Source organism: Ischnura elegans, chromosome 3 (genome assembly GCF_921293095.1).
Source record: "Ischnura elegans chromosome 3, ioIscEleg1.1, whole genome shotgun sequence".
Lineage (NCBI taxonomy): Eukaryota > Metazoa > Arthropoda > Insecta > Odonata > Coenagrionidae > Ischnura > Ischnura elegans.
The window spans coordinates 44,403,699-44,421,795 of NC_060248.1; the positions used below are offsets into that span (position 1 = coordinate 44,403,699).

The 18,097-nt window shown below is 38.4% G+C and overlaps 1 protein-coding gene across 5 annotated transcripts in view; it reads left to right on the forward strand.

The window, feature by feature from the left end:
- Positions 1–18,097, forward strand: part of LOC124155721 (uncharacterized protein ZK1073.1) — a 382,687-nt gene that overhangs the window by 225,160 nt on the left and 139,430 nt on the right. The gene's annotated exons all lie outside the window — the stretch shown is intronic.

The following is an 18,097-nucleotide window of genomic DNA, read 5'->3' on the forward strand; positions in this document are numbered from 1 at the left end:
CGCCCTCCTCCTCGCCCCAACGTGTCGTTTCACACTGACGTCCACCCAAGCGCCTCGCCCGAAGCGAACAAGTGCATGTTAATTGTTTTTCTGGGCTCCTTTTGCGCGGAGCGGGGGACTGCAAACATAGACGGATACACTCGCTCGCGATTGTTTGCCGTCGGGCCTGGGTTGTTGGCGGTGTGGGTTGGGAGTGTGGGGCGGTCGAGGCGTGTGTTTTGTGAGATAGTCACAAGTGGATGGTGATGATACCTTGTCTACACTTCGTTCTGTGAAGTACCTTTACACCTTCGAGAGAGAGAGAAGGGTCAAATTTGACCTACTGGGGATTGACTTTTACATAATTCCTTTCTTTCTTCCTGAGAACATATAAATTCTGCTGAACCTGAGTTTCATTCGTGGGAATATTTAAAGTTATGCTATAAATTGTATATCTTTTCCTCGATTACTGTATTGAGTCCTTGACCATTGAATATATGCATAGAATTTCTCTTTTGGAAAGAGATAGAATAGTAGTATGCCATTACTCAGTGGAGTCCTTAAGCATTGAATTTATATGTAGAATTTCTGTTTTGGTAAAAGATGGATACTTATTTTCTTTCAAAAAATCTTTCCTTGCGCATATTACTTGTCTCGAAGTTAGTTTTCCGAATTTTAGTTGATCAGTCATAATCCAATTGAATTAATGAAAGTATTTTTTCATTCCCAATAAAAATTGTGTAACGCAATAGTGCTATTAAATCTTGATGGAAAATGTATCGGTGGGAATAACCACTTTTAAAATTACCAATTCCGTTTTGTGATGGGAAAAGTGACTTAAGCAGTCTAAGCCGACGACCCTCACGATTTCCTTCCGAAATACGCGGTTGAGGTCAAGTACGTACTTTACCCGCGCTGATGAGATGACAGGTGGAATAGAGAAGTAGGGGAGAATGTGAAGCTCCCATCGACGGGTCGCAGAAGGGTTCGCCGTTTCTTCTCGTGGTGCGTGAGCGAGTAAGAACTTTGGTCGAACTTCCATTCGCCTCCGCCCTCCTCCTGGAATTTTCTTCTGACGTGCGTATTGTGCGTGTGTCGGGCACAAGCGACGGAGGTTAGAAAGAGAACAGAGGGTAGGTGATGCATATTTCATTCGCTGGGTCTCATGTCACTCGCGCGTACCCCGTCTTCTCGGGAGCGAAGCGGGGAATAGGCGTGGCTGATCATAGCAGGTATTCGAAGAGTATCGGCACGTATTTCGCCGATGCGAGACCAAACTTAATAGTAGTGCCATATTGGTATTATTTATGATAAAATATATGTGTGCTAAAATCGCAAGACTCCAAGGATTTTTTTTGCCCATCTGACTGTGATTGGAAAATACATTCACGCTTTGCTGTTCCTATTTTTTTGATTTTATTTCAGCGTCCTTCTAAAATGACATGAAATATTTTAAATACAGTAAGATTAAACATTTGTGTATCAGTATAATGTGAGTTTATTTCCATCGTAGAATGTAACTCCTGTTTGATGAAGCCTTCTTATGTGGCATACACGCAACCTCATTGAAGGAATTGGGTGTGTTGAACCCCTAACTTTAGCAAGATTCTATACCATATCATCATGATTTTAAGGCATAACCTAGTAGTCCAAAAATAGCCATGAAGCTCAAATTCACAGTTCATTGCTATTGGTTGAGTATTTATGTAGCCATTCTTAGCGTCGTGAAGTATGACTATTTAACTTTTGGGGCAAGATTTTCTCGAACAGATACTGGTAAATTTAATTTAATTCTGAGAAGTAGCCACTGAATGATTAACTCGGATAAAAGAGATGATAAAAACTTTGGAAATTCGTCGGTGAAGTGGTCGTTCCAATTACCTGAATTGTGACTTACCTCAGGATTTCAGGTGTGAGGTCGGAAGTGACTGAAGCCACCCTTCAATGAGCAAAGAATGTAGTTGTAAACAAGAAATAAAATGAATAACCTCAACGTAAGACATCAATTCGTTAGCAAGGATTAAAATTTTTTTATGAGTCCACATGGCTGTGAACGATAGTTGTAAAATAATCAACTTCATTGAGCTTCAATTTCATTTGGTTCCGTGGGTCACTTTTTAACTTTTGACCGTAGTGAAGAGGATTTTTTGCAATGGTAGTGCAGCCGTTAATTCCTTCCTATTTGGATATTTTTTATCGAAAATAATTCCTCCTTGTTGGGTTTAGTGTTTGAGCGGCATGAAGTTTGAACTGTGGCTTAGCGCAGGAGATTTATCAAAAGACTGACGCTTTGGCTAGAAAATGTGTCAATGACTTCGCATTGGATCATATGGTTTATGTCATATTAGGCCTTTTATTATTTTTTTAACTTTATCGTCTCAACTGGGAGGACTCTTTAGCCATTTAGGACGTTTTAGCCATTAAAAAGATTGAAGAAGTTTTTTGGTCGAATGGAATACGGTAAACGAGAGGGAGTTTCTAACTCCGGCAACCCAGGAAAGTTCCGAGTCCCAACCCCCACGTGTACGGTGACCTATTCCGCCTCCCTTTGTTAGCTGTGCCACTAAGTCGCTCCGAAATTTAGCGGCTGTATTCAGCTCTTCTCTCAATCATAAGGCTGGTTAAGCTCTCTTGCTTTGTTTTCCCAAGCGAACCAAAATTGCAACCCTTGCATTGCTTCTTACATCTCCATATTTCATGAATTGCCTTAAGTTATGACGGATAACTGGAGGTCAGTATTTTTTATGGCATGCTAAATTGTAGGCTTTATGCGTTTCACTCATTTTAAGTACAAATTCTTTTTGAATTCTACTTGTTTCCGCTCGGATAAATGGCGAACTATTGGCAAACCACATCCACGAAAACCGAACGACCTATTTTATGATTAATACATTCATGTTGCCGTGAAATCGATGAATGAAACATTATGAGTGAATTCACGAATTTTATTTGAAATTCATTCAAGTATTTTTAATTTGAGTAGTTACTTAACTTTTTCATCGTAAAAATGATGCGTTGCAGTTGAATATTTCGAGCTGAGTTTTCGCAAAATTGCCTACAGACTTTTTCTATCGGGAAAAATAAATTGGTTAAAGTAGTGGGACTGAATGCCAAATTGTGAACTTTCCAGTTATCAGCATAAGATATCTTGTACAAATGTTTTGTTTGAAACATGCATTTTCTCACCATGCAAGCTAACGCTAAGAAATTAGTGATATAATGCCCTTTGTAAGTTCATTCTGCCATATGTTCTTCTTTAGTTGTTCATAGAATTGGATAATGGAATTCAAAGGATATTTGGCCGTTTTGCCAGCTTCACCAAATCTTCCGTAACGTAGCCTGATTTTTAGTTTATCTTATTTTTTTAACCTGAATAAATATGTATTTTAGTGGGTGGCTGGTAATCCGATGGTGAAAGTCCGTCCCTTATCTGGCGCCGTCTCTAATTTTTATCGCGCATGAATCTTCCGTAATCTGGCTACGGAAAGCTTCAAAATTTTCCATTCGATCTCACTGATACCATACGATGTTATCAAATAGATAATAGAACGCGAACGCTAGTCCTGATAAGCTTGTAGGAAATAAAATACCTTTATTTTAATGCGAATACAACCTTTTATCCTTTATGCTCCAATCGTTAATTTCAAGGACAATCTTCAGTGGACCACTGGTTTGGATGCATAAAGATATTGATCAACTTTATTTTCTGTATATAACTGATAACTTCAGGCTTGACTTTGTGAAACCTGCCCATATTGGAAATAAAGGAGTAAAACTGTACCAGGTTCACTAATATATTAATATGGGCACGACCCGGGTTTCGTAACGTAGTAACATCTTCAGGTGACGATGCATGTAAGATCAGTCACTTGAAGATGTAACTCCGTTATGAAACCCGGGTGGTGTCCATATTAATATAATAGTGAACCTGACAAACTTTTACTCCGTTATTTGATTTTCTGGCATTACTCTTATGTAAGAGCGGGAATAGTCTTCGATCCATTCGTCAAAATATATCGTTTTACTTACGAGGGTGTCGAAAATGATTCCGTTTACCTGTGGCAGGGTGCGTGTCACATCGAATCGTATTAGGAAGTCACGTTGGGGATGTGATTTGTCAACATTCATGGATTTCCGTAGCCATTAGACCGGCATCGAGTTCGTCACGGGCCAGTGTCAATCAGAGGCTGGGAGTGTGGGGGACTCGTCGGATTCGGTTTTGCTTGCGGAAATCCTGTGAATGACCTGCTGACGACGGTTCGCTAATACAATGGACACAGAAGAGAGCGTGAAAGAGGCAAATGCACGGCTCTCGAGAGAGTGATTGATGGCGATAGGATTGGGGAAGAGGGGTGATAAAGGCGCTTCGAAAGGGCCTGATAGATGTGCTTTTCGTTTACCACGACCACTTTTTTGATTTTTTTATTTCGTTTAAAGAGAAAAAGAGGGTGGAGAGTTTGGGTGGTGACAGCGTGATAGAAAGCTTAATATTTTTGGTGTTTATGTCTCCAAACATGGGTTATCTCGACATTTATTTTTTTTCTCAGCTTTTGTTTTCGGTATATTTTCGTGAATGTGTTCATTATTGAAATAAATATATACGCAGTCATGAAATTCCACCCAATATTTATTTGGAACATTACTGATTGAAACTAAATTGTCTCGATGAAAAATATTGAATACAATTTCGTATAGTTAAGCAAACAAAAAAGAGTTTATGTATATTCGAGGTTGTTAAATTTAAACTTACAGGCGATTTTCTTTGCTCGACTATTGTTAATACATTTTGCATTACCGTCTGGATATAATAACTGTATTGGAACCGGTCTTGTTAAGAAATTAAAAGTATTTTTGGAAAATTTTCTGTAAGTTTTAATTTACGAATATGTTTGAATTGTCATTGATTAAGCTTCAAGTAACCGAGAGTTCACATTTTCTTGTCTTCTAAATTGATAATGCTTTTCCTATGTTAGATGTTATTGTTATGGCTTTTTATGTGTGTACCTCTATTATTATGCTAAACCTAAGTTAATACGTTAGATGCCGCTCCTTAACTCGCATTATACGAGATAAATTCATTCTTTAACATTATTTACTTATTTTGCGCAAACCTGGTTCAATGGAAAAATTATTAGTGGGGAGTGATGGTGACCAGAATTTTCGATGAAACCTGCCGCTTGCACAATTAAAACCTGAATTATTTGACCAGTAAGAACATAAATTTGGAGTATGGTTACCTCCTCTACGGAAGTGAGGCATGGACAATGACTGAAGCGGAGAAAGCAAGGATAGAGGCCTTCGAAATGTGGTGTTACAGAAGAATGATGAAGATCAAATGGATCGACCGAGTTAGTAACGAAGAAGTCCTGAGAAGAGTAGGAGAGAGGAGAAGCCTCATGGAAACCTTAACAAGAAGACGGAACAACCCTATAGGCCACATCTAGAGACATGATGGCCTGATGAAGACAATCGTCAAGGGACAAGTGGAAGGCAAGAACGGAAAAGGAAGACCTCGAACAAAACATGTGGAACAAGTAAAGAGAGATGTGAAAGAGAAGAAATACGTAGGTGTGAAAAGATTAGCTGATAGGAGAAGTGAGTGTAGAGCTGCGTCAAACCAATCCTTGGATTGTTGACCAGTGATGATGATTGATTTTCATGACTTCCTAATGTCGCAGCGTACCTCGTCCACGTCCGTCTCTTTACTTCGCCATGGATGCAAGTGCGTGCTGCGGGACATGCATATAGTCACGCTTCCCTTCCTTCCCATGAATTACCGTCTCGTTGTGGTGGCAATCCTCCCTGGCTATATGGCCGTGCGTCGCTTCGTAGGCGGATGGGGATGAACAGGGTGCGGGCACGGTTGACGCCCACCCATGTGAGTTACCACATGCGGCTCCGGTTGCACTTGGGACGTGTCGAATGCATCCCCACGGTTCTCTTCATGGGTTGAAGCTCCCATTGAATGAGGAGGGAAACACTCAATCCACCCACGTGCCTACTCGCAACCTATTAATTTTGTCCACCCCATCACGTTACGGCTTTCGCTTGCTGTAAATGGAATATCTCCGTCTAACACTGATGTTCATACATTGAGGTAGGTATAGCTAACTATTTCAGCATCTAATGGAGGTGAAAATTTATTTGTTTACTTATCACCACCGAAAATAACACATATTAGCCTTTTTCATCGGGGTTTATTAAACATGTCAATAATTACACGTGCACGAACATCCTTGCTCTGGATAGGGCAACCTACCCAGGCGGGACTCGAGCCCGTGACATCTAGTTTGGCAGGTGAGGACTTCACCCTGTGTTACTTTCCTGAAGCGGTACACCAATGAGGAAGGCTTTACCTCAACGCCACCACCGAGGCCGGTAGGGTAAAGCCGGAAATGAAATCACAGACTTCAAAAATTAAATGAGACGACTGATTACACGCATTATCATTTTCGAGGCAGGTGAGCTTAATGCGCGTGGCTTCAAACAGTGGAAAATTTCATTCACCTGTAGATAACTGCAGTTTAGCATGCCTTCTGATGGAATCCTTAATTTGAATTTTTAACGGCACGTGTGAAGTAAATACATTCTTTTAGTTTTATTCGCTGGCACTGAAATTTAAGCCTTATTTCTCTAAACGTGTATTAAGGGATAAATTACCATATATCCTAATGATAGCTACTGTATAGTATTATACGTAATTTACCAGAATATAACTATATAGCCATTGCGCTTGCGTGAGAATGGGTTGGTTCAAGTCCAAATTAAGTCTTTCATAGAGAGCTGAAATTGCAATTCATTAAAATAATTCAAAATTGCTAAGGAAGATATATCTTTCGAAGAAAAATAAACATTTATCATTCATCCAATGTCTCCATGTTTAAAATGAAAAAAACTCAAGCGCAAACTTTTCACGAGTTGGTGACGTAATTGGTTTCGGATCATGAACTCATTCAGAGGTAATAACACATTGAATGAAGGAATCCATCCTGAGAGTGTAAACAAAAACGAACCACGATATGCTCACCGAAGAGCTAGTTACGTCATCAACTTACTTGGAAATGGGTTGAGGTCGTTGATATTTCTTCTTGAATAGCTCGAGAAAAAGGTGTCTTTTTATTTTTGAAACATTTCCTTAACCGACAAGATAAATATTGGTGAAGGACTTCATTTCAATTTTTTCAAGGTATCTTCCCGAGAATTTCCTTTGAAAGATATCATGTTGATGTTTTCGGCTGAATATTGGCAGTGAGAATGTTTACTTATGGAATTATATGAAGAGCGATTAAATTGAAAAAAATTGAGGTGTATTTCCACTTGGTTAACTCGTGAGACTTAACTTTTAAGAGTTAATTTTAAAATTGAAGAGAGAAATAGAATAATAGAACCTCTTTTTTATGACTCGTACCTATATTTGTACTCTTGACTTTATCTCCAACTACGATTCCTCCAAATGATTTGAGCGAAGGATCCAGGCTATTGTGACAAAAGGGACCTCATTCTTCTCTGGGAAATAAAACGGTACCTTTCTCTCTTCCCCTAGTTATTTCTTCCGACCCTCTTTGAAAGTCAGGGGCACCTGGGCACGATTCGCCAATGAAATCCTTCCGCCGCCCAAAGAGAGGAACCCCATCTGAATGGAGGAAACCTCGGCCTCCGATGGCCAATGCAAGACCTCGGTATTAGGACGACGCAGCATTGCGAAGAAGATTTTCATATAGTTCGTGCAATTGAACCGAATAGAGGAAATGTGGAGCGTCAATCAGCATTTCTTCTATTGACTTATTGCTCCTTTCTTGCTCATGCATTGTTCTATTGTGCTTGGCTCTGCTTTATCGGTTAAAGCAGCTGTTCGTGTACGTTCTTTCTATATTTCCGCGTGCTTCGTTGTCATTACCGAAGCGTCATTATGCTGTACTGTCATGCCACTAGCGCATCTGTCAACATTATAAATTATCGTGAGTGGTACTCCACTTTCGTATGTAGAGACATGGAAGCTCTCTTGCGATTTCCATTTTCTTAAATAGTAAAAATATATTATGAAAAGATTTCTTGGATAACCCTATATTCTTCTCAATTTTACATTTTGGACACCCCGTGAGGACCCTTTTAAGCCGTAAATATTTTCAAGAAATTCATGCTGCGCCAGCATTGAATGTTTTAAAGCGAATTTATGAAGCTTTTTTGGTGCAAGGCTACAAAAACGAAACGATTTTCACCAATATTTGTTGGATAGTTGGATGTGACCCCTAAAAAATTCGTTTTACGTCCCAGAGAATTCAACTTAAGTAAGTAATGCTTATAAACAACTTTTATGGAGCTAATTTGAATAAAATTAATTTAATGATCCACTCCATGTATTTTGATAATTTCTCATAGATCTTCTCATTTTCGAATTTTTATGGTACCGCACTGTCAGTTCAGTATTTCTCTGTATTCTAGGTACGGTGGTGGGGCGTAGAGAACGTGTGATTGTGACCAGGATCCATTGAACCCTTGCGAACACGAGACGTGCGTGTCTACTTGAGATAGTTCCCCTTTTGATTGCCAGATGAGGCTGTTGAGAGGATGACGTGGGGGACTTTCGCTCGTAAAGTGAGAGAGGTTTTGTGGATGAAAGCAGCGCTGGATGAGTGGATATCTGCCTGTGCTCCTCTTCCTTTTCCCAACTTTTCATCCCCCAACCCGCGCACAGGTGTCCTTGTCCCCCACTGAATGGCTCACGAGATAATGGGACGATTTCATAGCCTGGAATATAATTTATGTATTTTCCCTTATTTTTTTCTGCAGTGCATGTTTATTGTTCTTCGATTGACCTGAAACGGTTTTTTAATGCTGATGTCAGTTTCTGTGAATTCTGTTAAACTGAGTCTCTGTATTTTTATTAGAGCCTATTGAATAGGAAATAATCAATTTTCAGGAGCAATATTTTTGATATTTTTTTCATAGAACTTATTCTGCAGCAGTTTGAAATGTTTTGGTCTTTTTCCCAACTTTACTTGTTTGCTGGCTTATTTCCTTGAGTCGATGATTTCCGTGGAAGATAGAAAATATTTTAGGACGTGGGAAAAACTTAACTTTTCTTGTCTTGTCTTCCTACTGCTATTCACCGTGATTCCTTCATTTCCTTGCCTTCATAATTTTTTATTCTGTTTACCATTCTCCACCTTGTCAACCGAGCGTGGTTCATTACAGGGTAGATTATGAAAGTATCCGTAAAGGGTCAACTTAATATGGATATGCATGCTCAACCGTGAGTGTCATTTTAGCGCCGAATGATTTCATGATCCTAATTATCTTTGGAAGTTTAGGGCATTTGCAGGATTAGAGTGCTACCCAAATTTCGGCGATCGTGAATATGTATTAATGAAATTTTTAATTCAGGAAAGTAAAATGGGTATTTTTATAGGCATGTCATGTATATTTTGTTGAATAATTCGTTCTCCATGTAAGCTTCACCAACATTGCGTCTAGTAAGGAATTTTAATGTTTTTTGGAGGTGGAAAAAGAAGTGGAAGTGTATTCGTACCAGCAGCGTGTTAGTGGGTGCGGTGTAAATGTTAAGTTCCATCATGTTTTTATTTTTAAGAAGATTTAACCGAGAGTCAAAAAGTGTAATTTTAGGAGATGATTTGCATTGAGGCTTATGAAACAAATAATATAAATGGCTGTAGAATGTGTTTGTGTTGATGCCTATTTAATATTAATAGTTTAGATGAAAATATTTTGGGAGACATTTTGAACGATATAGTATCCTGCCTTCAGAATAAATTTTCGGATGCCAACATTTCAATGGTAGTTTAGTTTGACGCCTCTTTCTTATGGTGAGCGTTCCGAGCATTATGTGTATAAATAGATTAAATCGCTGCGTCGTAGAAAATGTCTATTTTTGGGAGTATTTTACAGTTTATTTCCATTACTATCGGAATAATGTCAATTGAATACTCAGAAAATAAAGGTACAACAAAAACAAGCTTCGTCTGAGCCTCGTGCATGAGAAGTACTTTGAGAACTCTGAGGTATTAAAGAATCGACGTTGGTCTACCCATTAGTGAAAAGCACGGAGATGCCAACAGTTAACGGCCTGACGGACAGGCGAACTTAATTGGAATTCCTCTCGCGCAGAGCTCGCTAATAGGGATGTGATGGGAAAAAATTCCATCGCGGCCAGAATTCGAAGCTCGCCCCCCGTTGATGCCGAGAGTGGCGTGACGGATTCCTGAGCTGTGAAAAATAAACCCATCAAGATCTCTCGCACTATCGCAGATTATGTCACGGTATTAACCTGTGCACAGCACCTCTAGCTCATGTCCGCCATATTTGAGAAAATAATTGACGAAGAGAGGATAGGGATGTAGATCCAATATGCTCCCATCACGGTTAATTGAAGGTAAATGTTATACACTGCTCACGACGATCGAAGATTTTTGGCTTAATCTCGGGTGAAACTCCATCTCCTTAGAACCTGATCAATGGGAGCAATAACCATCGATGCTGGAGGTCTGTTCAGATCTCAGTTTGCGTTATTTAACGTGTAAGGTGTGCAAACCCTTCTGTGGTACCTGTGTGTGTGTGTGTGTGTGTGTGTAATTTACTCGAAGTGCTTGTTTCACTTACCTACGCAGCTGTTATTTTTAGAGCTTAAAACCTCACAATTGGGGTATTATTGGGGTATTATATTCTCACTAATCAATCGGAGTCATCCAAACATAGTTACTCTACGACTAGTACCATATGGAATAAATTTGTAAAACTTTAATGTTTATGTCAACGGAATATCTACAGGAATTTTCTGTTCTTTACATTTTATTATATGCCTTCATACTTTCTCCGCGGGATGTTTCGTGAACTCGGGAGTCGACAGTTTCTGTACAAATGGCATTTAAGGTTACTGAAGGGAAGAATAAGGGGATTTGACTTTTAGTGAGGGTATGGTTACCAGCAAGGCAAAAAGTTTCACTGGAGGGGCTGGCAGACAAAACTAATTTACTCTCCTCTTCAAAATTCAACGGAGTACATAAGTGAAGTTTTATTTTATTTATCTTTATCACCCCGAAAACTGCTCATTAAAGGCTTATTAGCATAAAACCGCTCATTTACATTGGGAGAAATAACGTTTAACAACGACTATCATACAAAACCATTCCAACATGTCTTATGTCTGCTTTATGTAACTTTTTCGTCAAGTTTATATTTTCATGTAAATTTTCTTCTTCTAGGTAAGTCGCTGTTGGAGTGCGTGACCGGTGTTTCCGTCTTTGGAGCAGTGGTGGATGGCTTTGGACTAAGTGCGCTGTTACGGTAATCGCTCTCATTCCCGTCTTGAGTTCATTCCGTTTTTGCCGTTCTACCTCCTATTTTAACCTGGCAGTGACGTCGCACTTAAAACACTTACCTGTATTGCAGTGAGACTCCGTGATTATCGTTGCACGTCAGTGGTGGTGATTATTATGTGATTTTCATGGAGTTGAATGTTGACCGTGAATGTTTACGTCATGTATCAGGCGATGAAAAAAGGAATCGGCACTATTTAATGCAATATTATAGCATATGAAGATGTTTTTCAATATGAAGAGTAACGAAATAATTGAAATTCTATGGATGATAAATTTTATTCGAAATGTCAACCGTTAATTTTCTGCTAAATATGCAGTTTAAATCATGTTCGATTCTGCATGATCTGTAGCACTTGCTAACATTCACCCGAATATCTAAAGCTGTTCTTTCCAGGAAATGCTGTATCTGATTCATTTTCTTCCAACATTTTACTGTCATATCTGAAAGGCTGAAGGGACGCGAGAGAGAGAGGGACGTAACTTAATAAATTGGACGCGTGGGTTATTGCAAAGCATTATGCCTCGAGACCGTGGCATGAAATAGTGTTCGAATAAAACACGGGATAAAGACGGAGGATTATTATCTACGCCTTCTCCGAGAAGCGATAGAAATAGCTATAGGGCAGGATAAATTCGATTGAGAGGAATGCTAAAACCTGAGCCTTGTTTTGAAAATTTTGCTGACCCCTTCTAATTCACAGAGGCTTACGCTTTCCGCCCTAATTAAATTCGACCCAACAATGAGGCAACGGACACATGGGCCCCAATATAATGCTAATTATATAGCAAATTTAATCAGCCTTTAAATAACGCTCCCAGTAATAGGAGTGATACATTGAGTTAAAATGAATCGAACTCATCTTTTCTTATAACAAACAGCTATAGATAAAAAAGCTGCGGTAAAATTTTACAAAAATATCACCCGTGATTCAACCCGGAGATTTATTAAGATAAGTGAAGGTGTACCTCTACCACCTTAGAATAAACCACAGAAGTGTAAAGTTCACTCATTCAGGGTAAAGGGGCCAGTTAATTTTTCTGGACTACCTCGCACTTTTTGTTTTGCAGGTGGCCAAGGGCATTGCTTGGGTCCTTTGTCCGAAATCATCCGATCAGTAGTCGCATTTACCCTCAGGCCACCACGCTCCCAATGTGTAGCTCCTGCTCAAGTAGAGTGAATCACAGTGCAATCAACAGGGAAAATATTCCGCTACAGCTTCCAAAGCTGACATAAGTAAGAGATTTATTTATTTCTCCCCGGCAGCAAATCCTCGTGGTTCTGAAATTTCTATTAAATCCGGAAACGGATCCCGTTAGATAATCAGTCGTATCGGATGGGTATCCGTTAATCCGGAAAGGCCACTTGCCAGTTCGGCAGCCAGTAAAACCGGTGAATAACCACCGGAAACGAGATATATAGAGAGGAGTCCACTTGGTGATCCCTCTGATCTTTGTGAAAGGACGTTTCTCAAATGCAAAGACCGAACTCGCCCCACGCAACTGTGTTTGATTGATAGCAATTCTGAATTATTCGCAGTCAAAGGAGAGGGCCATTACGGTCCCGCCCACTCCTTTCCTCCTCCATTGAGTGGGAGATGCCAAATTTCCACCCCACACCACCACTACCCCAGTCGCCGCCAAAGTGGTGGGTGCGTTATACATATACGGGGTTGGATTGAGTGAAGTTTGCCCTTATCAAGCTCCAGCCCAGAGGCGAAAGCTTCTTACTTTCACTCACTCTCTCTCCCTTCCCTTATTTCTAGGAGGAGCGGGATTTTTTTCTTGGTCTTACCAAACCGAAGGCCTCTCGTCATCAATTCTTTGTCAGGGAGTCCCATTTATAAGTTCCTCTCCATTAGTCTCGGGTGGTCTCTGGTTTGTAGTAATTCGCCCCCGTTTAACTCCGAGTCTTGCATCTGTTCATTGTCTTTTCTCGTAGTCGCTTCTCCTATTTTTATGTAATATTTGAAGCAATCGTATTTGTTTTATGTGAAATCTGTTTTTTCTTTGTCTCTAATTCCTCCAGGTGGCGATAGAGTGGCGCATACTCTTCAGATAAGTAGTCGCTTTTACCATCGGGCGACCACGCTCTCAATTTCATCGATTTAAAACTCATATCGTGGATGTCAAATAATAAATGATATATAAGCGATTCAATATCAAATGACCTAGGAAATATCTGTTTGTATTGTTTTCTCTAAAAACGATATTATCTACATAACGGCAACGGTTAAAGGTTTTTCCGTACGGAATACGGCTTTTGTTTCTCATTTTAACTTTTAGGAAAGGTATGTCAGAAAATTCTGGGGTTTTGCCAAAGGTAAACGACATAAAATTTCATAGAAATGGAGTCAACCTTCGGTTAGAACATTTTCGTCACTTATCGCGCAAAACTCTCCAATCATAAACTTCTCTTGCTGCATAGATACGGGTATTATTGGGGTAGTTTGACTTTTGGGTGAAAGAATATTACCAAGCATGCTGTACTGGAAAAGATTTAGAACCCTTATTATATAAAAGTATTAGGAAAGAAAAAGATGGCGAGGGCTGGATTTTATCATTTACCGATTTTTAAAATAAGGATTCGAGAAGTTGAATTTGGATTTAGAAATATCTTTCGGTGAAGAGAGTTTGAGTGATTTAATTATATTAGACATGAATTCAACGCATGAATAGTAATTGCGTGAATTTAATCTCTAGTCAATATTTGTGCAGCGTTACAACGCGGTGAATTTTCATATTTATCCAAGCCACCCCTCTAAACATCCGAAGCAATCAACCCAGTTCCACTCTATCAAAGCATAATCAGGACTGGACACTTAAAGCTTCATTTGTCGTCACTATTGTCGCTGACGAGAAATTATTCTCATAGATTGCAGCACTGTAGCTCGCCCGAAACATCTAGGGAGTTTTATGGTGATTGTACGGTAGTGATCCTTTTTCAGCAAACTTTCGAATATAGAAGGTACTTAAGAACGATCAATTTTCTTGAGATACCAAGTGCGATGAATAAGGAAATTTTTCTCAATGAAGTTTTTTTTTTACTCTTTCGAGGGAAAGGACGAATTCCTTGCAGTAGAATTGACTTCGTTGACATTTCCATATCTATCCCTTAAGAATTTTAGCCTCAAACTTTTCGACCACAACAGATTGGAAATGTTTAAAACCCTAATTCTCATTTTAATAAATGCGGTACTCTCGCAGCCAATTTTTCATTAGCAGTTTGTATCCACGTCACTATTTCAGTACTTTAACCAATGAATGCCATCCCTCCTGCTTCGAATTTATCATTTCGGTGTTTTCATATTTTCTACCCGGAGCTGCACTTTCTCCCCTTTTTCCTCACAAAAACTATCAATTTCCTTCATCCCGTGGATTATTTCATGGCGGTAGGTGGGTCCCTGGTCGGAGATTATCCGCTGGGAAGGACCCCGGGTTTAATTCACCGCCTTGGTTGAACCTTGATCTTTGCGTCCTCCCCTCTCTCTCCGACCGCCCCTGGGGGCTCCGCCACTCTCCGGCGTGAGAGGCTGTGTGGAGCCCGGACGAGGAAATTAGGTCATGCCGTGATAATCGTTTTTACGTAGAGTTTTTAGTTTCTGAAATTTGGGTGCGTCTGTTGTCTTATTAAGCATGCTGCACCAGCCACTAGAGCTCTCCTAATGGAGAGTCGCTTCGGTTCAAATTTGCACTTATTCGGAAAATTTAGTTACAAACATGATTTGGCTTATTATGGAACCATCAATGCACCAATTATTTACATTCTGTAAGTTTTTATGTTCTTCCTGAGCTATACAGAAAACATTTACGGAACGAGCCTCCAAATTAAAAAAAAATTTGTTTTCGGTATTTAATATTTTTTCTATATCTGTCAAATGATCATTATGATTGCAGGGAAATGGTCATTTTTTACCTCTGATCCGTAATATAAAAATGTGAAAATGCTTTTTTCATGCAGAAAATTTCGTTAAATTCTTGTCCTTTTTAATTTTTTTGCTATATTTTATTTTTTTTTACTATGACCAAAAGAATTCTTGGTAGCTGCAAATATTCTTCTTTTATGATGTAATTCAGCCAATAAGTAGTGCTACCGTATTATGATTGATCCGAGTAATCAGATTTAATATTCAATAAACACGACGTCGATTCGAAGAAATGTTTTGAATGAAGTAGCTATTCTGTGAATTTTCAGCTGGAAAATTTTAAGGGGAAATAAAATTTACTCCAACTGTATTATTTTTTGTCAACCCTTAATTTGAAACTAGCCTGGAATACTTTTCTGTTTGCTACATTATAAAAAACTTCGTGGCTTGACGAACATGAGTATTTATCGAGAAGAATGCATTTACTTTCCCATTCATAACTCATGAAATTGTGTTATCAAGCTGACCTGTCTATTGGAAAAAGTATGAGAACTTAATAGACTTCGTCGGGTTGTTTGTTTCCCTCTTGATGTTGCTCGCCTAGTGTAAGCTCTCTGTATCCTTTGATGTACATAAGCGCAGGAAATATCTTTCGAGAAGCGTTCAGAAATAGCTCATGCGTGCAGAAGAGCCTAAATATCAACAGATTAAGTTCAAAGTTAATGGTTGATGTTCATTTTGACCCATAGTGAACGAAAGATCTGCGAGAGTGAAAACCTTTTTCGCAATTTTATCTTCTCAAATGATATTTTTGCCCTTAAAAATTTCCCCAATATTGGTGAGTTATAAGTTTTCCATAAACTCCATAAACGTATAATTTTTTTGCAAATTTTCCTGAAGAATTCACACCCAAAGAAAAGTTTGTACCTTGTGATTTAATTACAAGCACTTCACCTACACTTAAAGGAATTCGATATTTCGTTTGAAAATTCAGCAAATATATTAAGTTAATATACAAATTAAAGCTGTATTGAAAAATGTGTACCAACTGTACAACAATATAAGTAGGCGTTTAAACATAGATATACACGTTCAAATTTTACAAAATATTTGTTGTGAGACTTTCGTATGAATTGCTGTTGAAATAAACAAATTAATAGTTTTTCATTGCTCGCTAGTAACAATAAACGCTTAAATTTAAAATGAATATAGGACAGCTGATTTGAAAAATATTACTTTTTATTTGACCTGGAAACGGGTGAGCTTTCGTATGAAATTAGAAGTATTATTATTGGAATGCCTTTCCTTGTATGGTTAGATTGTTTTTCAGCTAACCTATATAATTTTGATTCGAATTGACCTGGGAGAAAGCCAATGCTGTATTCAATATTGAAGATGAAAACTGAGGAATTTTAAATTCATTGTATTTGTTTATTAGGTTGTTAGATCTTAATTATTACTTTGCCCAATTATTTCGAGCATTTATTCAAAATGAACTCCATGATAGATATAAGCTATTTATTCATTAATTTATCCTTCACATGGTTAGAGTCATTCAAATATCTCATTGTTACTATATACATTTATCGCAAACCTATTTATTATTAAATAAATTTAATCTATCTATTACAATATTACAATAGCTAGATTAAATTGATTAATTTCTGTTTGCAGGTACCCGAAACGTTGGCTAAAAGGAACTATTGAGACATTTTACGATAAAATGTCAAAAAAAGAGAAGTAAAATCGTTCAAGTCTATTATATTTGCATCGTAATAGCGAAGTGTTTTACTGTGTAATAAGTTCTTAAAAATTGGAAAGCTTATTGAAATGCAGGCGTATTTGCGCAGATGAACAACTAATACAGCGTATGCACATCCTTCTGGTCATACAACCAAATTGACTCCTAATTTATCCTTGTCGATTTGCAACACTTGTTAAATTTTACTTAATGCCCCGTATAAAGGGAGTTTCGAGATTTCGTTGCATGCTTATCAGTGACTTGTACCAATGGAATAGTGTATTGAAATAAGTATACACATGTACATCGTCCGGAAGCGTTTAATATGAGTTTATATGTTGTGTCTAAGCATGAAAACTGTGGTACGAATTTTACGTAAGTTGAGAAATTACCGTCGAAATTGATCATCATAATTTTCGTTTGATTTCCATACCAATACTGACAGTTCTCAACATTTTCAATGATACAATTTGAATTTTTAAAAATATTTTCAACAGAATTATGTTTGTTACATAGCTGAAGATTACGAGAACTCAATTAAAAGGGCTTCCTGTCTCACTTGACCTCCTTGTATCTGTCCTTTTTCGCCCCCCAAATGATATCTCTTTTATTCTTTTCCGTGGGGAGTGACCCTCGAGCCAACTCTCCTTCTGATCTTAATCCAAAATGAAAATAAAAATATCCCCACAAGTTCCTCTTAATCTTTTTAATTTTGTAATCAACTCTCCTATTATCCTATTCCGTATAGGAACCGTGGTCCTTTCTTTTTATGAACCCCTTTTACGCGTCTCATGTCTCTCCTCGCTTTCTACCCCTCACCCCATTGTACAGTCTCCCTTTGCGTGTTATGAGCCGTCTTAATCTACGCCATGTTGTTTCCTCGCGTGTTTGTGGACAGTGTTTAGACGTAGTTCGGACTACTGAAAGGACAAACATAAAATCAGGCTAGAAGAAGATAGAAGGTGTCTTAAATGCTGTGGGTTCTGTTCCATTATTGTCACGATCTCTCCCAACTGATTTTTAACTGTAAATATGAAGGCTTTCTTTTATTATTCATCCAAGTCATGAAGTTCTTGTTTTTGTCTCATACCCTGAAAATGCAATACTTACGTTAAACGTAGTCTTTTGTAGTTTCCATTGCAGTTTTATCAGGAACTGCATAACTTAATAGAAAAATG